Source organism: Melanotaenia boesemani, chromosome 15 (assembly GCF_017639745.1).
Source record: "Melanotaenia boesemani isolate fMelBoe1 chromosome 15, fMelBoe1.pri, whole genome shotgun sequence".
In the NCBI taxonomy this organism is placed as follows: domain Eukaryota; kingdom Metazoa; phylum Chordata; class Actinopteri; order Atheriniformes; family Melanotaeniidae; genus Melanotaenia; species Melanotaenia boesemani.
This window is the reverse complement of record NC_055696.1, coordinates 5,996,533-6,002,693: the sequence shown is the minus strand read 5'-3', so window position 1 is coordinate 6,002,693 and position 6,161 is coordinate 5,996,533.

The following is a 6,161-nucleotide window of genomic DNA, read 5'->3' as shown; positions in this document are numbered from 1 at the left end:
GGAACATCATGGTGAGCGGTGCAAACTGGGAAATGTAGTCATACAGGCTACACACAAACTACACCCCGCACTACACCTCCCAACAAGCTCATGCGAGAGAGAAACTTTATTTATTTATTTATTTATTTATTGAAGCACCAGAGAATAGTTTATTCTTGCAATTCGAATATTAAAATAAATATTTTTCCCCAGCATTTAAATGTTTAAAGCTAAATTTTCATGAAAAAACAAACAATTGTAGGAGGTGTGATAACCTTGGAAATGGCTGCTTTCCATTTAAATTCTCCTGTGGACCATGGTGTAAAACTATTTAATGCATTTATCCCTGTCAGAGTTGGAGAAGCATTGTAGATTTATTAAATTAGCACAAACTGTAAAAATATAGGCCTTCTTTACAAATGTCTTAAAATAAATTCCTGGCACCACAGAAACAACATTAGATTCAATTAACCGAATCTCAGTGAATTCTGAATAAGTCAATTAACAGCTTTGCTGTAGTGAACAGAGTCTCAGGAGAGAGGAGCTTGAGTATCATGCTTGCTGACTCACGGTCACACTGTCACGGTTTGTTGGGACACACAAAACACAGTTGTTGTTTTTCTCAGCGTTGTTCTGAGCAACGCCTGTGCCTCTCCCTAAGTTGATGGTGTGAAAAGCCATATTGTACATTCACGCTCCCACATATGGCTTTCTGGGATACCAAAATGGAGCACAGGTTTCCTTGGTGTATTAGTTCTGTGAGTATTCTTATGTAACCAAAGCGGAAAAAAAAGGCTTTATGAAGCAGAGGCATGATGAGCGCTGTCAAGGTAGATTTTAAAAAAAGAAAAAGTTATGCCCAATAAAGCAAGAAGAACATTATAGGGATGCTGAGAGGAAATCTGGGCTTCTGAATGGTAACTGTTTTCCTACGCTGGTATGCTGCACAGTTGTGAAGTAGCAGAGAATGGCAAGGCTAGCAATTCCAGAGTAGCTTTGGACTCCAAGAATAATGACCACCTTTCACCTCCATATGTGCCATTACTCTGTGGCAAGCAAAACCAAGGCAACAGGAACATGGTGGGAAAATAATTCTTACAATTACCTTCTGTTTGGAGTTTTTACATAATATTTTTGATCGTGTTTAGGTCAGAAAATTGTAAAGGTAGCAGGTCAGTTTTAACCTCTTGAGGTAATCCTTAGTCCTTCTGCCTGAAGGGTTGTTATAGTCAAATTGGGCTCCCTTTTGTCTTTTTAGAATTTTATTGGCCTTCAAGACCTTTCCTGACCTTCTCTATTCCTCTTAACTAAAATTTCCTAATAACATTGCAAACAGAGGAAATGGCTTCCTGAAATCATTTCACTAATTTCACTGCTTCTTCTGCTTATTTCACCTTACAAAAATGATAGGCAGCTGCTTAGAGGAGTGTGTAGCTGCTGGTTGTGAGGACAAGGTCCAAGAAGTTTTTTAAAAAAAAGGTAAGAAGTGTCTTAAAAATTACATTCAGCATGACATTACCCTAACAAGACAGCTATATGAGCTATCTGAGCGGTTGAATCTAGGGGTGTCCAAAACATCTTAATACCAAAATTGTACAAAAAAGTTTTTATTTGAAATCATTACAAAAGGTTTAATCTATAACTTTTGTATAAGATAATTCAATCTCCTTATTTGACTATTCATAACATCTGAACTTTAGCCCAGGGTTGCTTAAACATTTGCTGCTTGTGTTATTCAATTAAAATGTTACTTAACCTTACTTACAGACAGTGAAAGGCCAAAAACCATGCAGCCAAAAATTATTTCACATTTTTTCTGCAACTTTGAGCCAGCTCATCACTTCATTTCAGACATTGCGGATAGCATGCATTGGGATGGGATGAATTCACACTTTTCCACAAGCGATAAGCAACACTACAAGCCCTGTAATGAGGGTGTGATGTTCCTTCCTTTAATATACCCTAATTATACAATGATACGTGAGTCACTTCTCATGAAACCCTGTGTTCCTCCTCTCCATCTGTCTATCTGTCTCCTCTTCTGATTGCAGTTTAAAATACAATGTCTTATACTGGTTACTGAATGCACCAGTCCATATTGTAGCATCTCAATGAAATATACATGAATCAGGCAGTGCAGAAGTGAAAAGGGAATTGGAAACCTCACTGAGTGTTTTGATATACCACAGAGTTAGCCTCCATTCACCTGAATTTACCAAATATACATTACTTTCAAACCAACATTGAACCAACACTGATTAATAAAAGCATTGCAAGTCCACCAAGCACTGTGACAATAAAATAAAAAAGAAAAAAAAGCTAAATTAGTCATAAACTATCGTTTTTGCTTTCTGCTTGATAGATTCAGTGCTGCTGTACTAACAGCACAGATTTGCTGGTGATGTGCCAGCAGAACAGGATGTCCATTTCAACTCTTCTTTGCCTTTAAAGTTAACTTATTATGCAGCAATAAATGGATCAAATCAAAAGACAACTATGGGAAGATTTGGTTATACATTGGCAGAATATGTTTTACAGACAGCATTTCAATAATCAAACAATTATTTGAAAAGGGTGGTTTTGGGCAATTCTTATTCTTTTTATACAATTTGTCTGGCACACCATCTGTTATATTTAAGTGACTCCTCACGACAAAGATTTAAAGTTAACACAGCAGAAGCCTCTGTACATAAAAGCATTTTTCCACCTCATGTCTTATGAAAGATCTCCAGCATCTCTCATGAAAAAACATTTAATCTTCTCACCATTTGTGCCACCTCCCCCAGTGCTCTCTGTTTCTCCTCCAGCTCTTTCCAAGAGTTATTCTTTTTCTTAAATAATATTTGAAAATTACTTTAGATTTTACTCCCAGAAATATACACTGGGCATTATTCAAGCAATCTAAAAAGTACCTGTAATTTCTATAGAAAAGATAAGAGTATGCAATGATCAAACAGTTGACAGCGAGCTGGCACGACTCACAGAGCCGAGGACAGCGTGATCCTTTCCCAACATGACAGCCTCCTAAGCTGTTTAAACTGTTGTACCATTGGACAGCCGAGACACCACATGTAGCGTGGAGCTCACGGCTTCAGATTAAATTAGACTCTGCACAATTTGATCCCATCTTCTTTAGTAGCCAGGATTTCCAAGGGGCATTCCTTTAGGTTAGGGAGGGTGAGTACACCCCAGAGACTGTTATGGCCCTGCTAGGTCTACCCAGGAGGACTGCAGAACAGCAGCTCTGGCTCACTGTACTCTTTGGATACATATTTTTGCCCAAGCTACTGACTTTGCATAATTCAATAAATAAGCCTGTGTTGCACAGTCACACAGAAAAGAGGAAAGCAGTCTTGACAAAATGTAACACTAATATGAATAAATTGGGGTCCGTGATTATAACCAAATATTCTGTACAAGTAATCTGAAAAAGTTCAGCATTCATTTGTTTAAATAAAAGATCTGAAAGGTTTAATGAAATTTTTATTCTTTTTACTTTTAAGAACAAGCATGTGTGACAGTCATAATACAAAACGTAAACATTATATCAGCTAAACTGTGATATTTAACATTCCTTTGGGCTTTGAGAGACCGTAATTACTGGACTCTGAATTTAGGGGCATTTTTAAAACCAGGTTGTTAACATGACTGGCTTTACCGTCCTCACTGCCACACCCACCAGTTCTGTGTTACAATCCAGGAAGTACCGTGTGTGTCATAAATGCAGCAAATGTCGCTGAGTTTGGTTGAGCAAGGTCTCCATTCAAAGTATTACGCAGTCACTCCTGAAACCACTCCTCAGTCTTGTTAGTCTAGTTACTTCAGCCTTTCCACCATAAAGGCTGTCATTAATTAATTGCTCTGTTTTGTTTCTTAGAGATGCCATCAGACGTGTGAGCTTTAGCAGTGACTTGTTTAGAAAAGAAGCTTTAACTGTCGGCTGGAGCTTTGGTGTTGAGTGAAAGCTGTGTTGTTACTGACTCACAGCATTTCAGAGAACACCACCATACTAGATTCTTAGCAATTTGGTACATACTGTAATGCAATTACCTTTGTATACTTCATTTTTAGTCTTCACGACTTGAATAAAAAATTGTTTGATTGAGAAATGCTATTATTTGATAAATCCAGATATGCATCCATAGCCTGTTTAATATGAATGCATTAATATAAAACAGGAAGTAAGACAGAGCAGAGAGGCCCAGCTGAATGTTATACCAAACTTCTTTTTAATTTAAATAAAAATATTTATTAAATATTTATTTGAGTAAATAGGACCTGGTTTTAATAGGATTAAAAAACCCAGTCCTAAATTGACATATAAATAAATATTGCAACATTGGCAACCAGTTGGATTACTCCTTATTATGGAAAGACTCAGGAAAATAAAACGAAGGACTACCATAACATGTAACAATGAAATATACACTGACAGCACCACCTGCTGGACAAATGCAAAACGCCCAACTTTCAGGAGGAGAGTCTGATGTTAAGTGAACACTATGTAACTTTCTGACGTTAGGAATATCCGTTTCTGACAGAGCAAGATATAAGGCAAGAGTCAAGATCGGACTGACTGTTGCTGGCTGGAGAAAGATCAGAGTACAGGTTAGATGCAAGATGGATGCAGAGTCATTGTCAGAAGGCGACTTATTGAGAAAATTTGCCAAAGTTCTGTAGTGCTTCTTTAAGGCAAATTGCTCCAGTATAATCAGAATAATTACTTGTCATTTGATGGAAGTCTTTGAAGAAGTTGAGTTGATTTAGAAACAATCATCACTGTGTGCATCAAATAGAGAAGCAATTATGTCAAAAGGAGAGAAGCCTTCTCTTAACAGTATTGAGACATCACTGCTCCCTCACCTACAACAGCATTCTTTCAGCTTTTCCAAGGAGATTAAGAACACCTATTTACATCATGGATAGTGGTCAGTCTAAAAAGACCTCAGGTGACTTATGATGCTGGTCATAGACTCTAAAACATTTATGTCGCAGGCTACTTAAATGAAATCTCCCACTATGTCCATCAGATCTGAAGAAGCTCTTCCTGATGAGAGAAAAATGTTTTCAAGAAATTAAACCTAATTCAGTTGACTTGACTTAAGCTATGCTGGATATCATAGCCTGGATGCATCAGAGCCTTTCCAGATACAGTTTGTTGGGGAACTTCCAGGCACCTGACTGTCTAGAATAGTTTGACATGTGCCAAAAAGGCATGTACGCCCCAGTCATTAAAAAAAATCCTGGCCTATTTCTAGATATAATTCCCATAAGTTCTTATCTGGGTTCAGTTGATATCCCAAGGGGTTTTACAGTCCCAAACTTGATGTGACCAGTGAATCAAAGAAACAAAGTCATAAGATGAAGTATCATTGACTGCCCTTACACTCTTTAAAATATGGAGGCTTAGTCTTTCTCCTCTGTTACAAATTGTTGCTTCATTTCCTTCTAGCAGAGTGACACATTAATCCACAGAACTGCACCACTATCAAGCATATATGAATCTATTTTTCACACTACCTTTTATAACTGCAGAGCTCAAGTTGAAAATATTTCTAATTTTAGTAGGAAGTCTAAGTTAATTCTCCAGCAGTCCAGGACAAGCAGGTCATCCTGGACTGGCCACTCCTGTAGACATTAAAAACATATCTTGAAACCCCAAGTCATAACAGCAGCTTTAAGTAACTTCCTCTTTTCAAAGTCAATGGCTCTACAATCAGAAAGAGATTTCACAAATTTCCCACACTGACGCGACTGTCATTTCAGCACAAAGATTTTTCTGAGATAATGCAAGGCCATCTGTTTAAAAGTTAAAGCTAAATCATAAAGTGGACCTTTCAACAGGATAAAAATGTAATAATGCAGAACACTAATCCTAGTGCAATACAAGGTTTGGGTCAGAAAAAAAATGGTGGGTTATGAAATGTTATGAAAGGATTTGAAATAGTACACACTAGAAAATCGTGAAGCATTTTGCAGCTGAAGGAATTAGAAACAAAAGACCAGTAAAACAAAATACCAAAAAAAAAAAACAAAAAAAAAAAACAAACAAAACAAAACAAATCAGACACTGGGACAAATTATGAAGAACACCCACAAGAACTTGCTTCTGTTAAAGGGACGGTAATAGTCTCAGGCCAAGGCTGTAGTTATTTTATCTGCTGATTATTACATCTAATTTA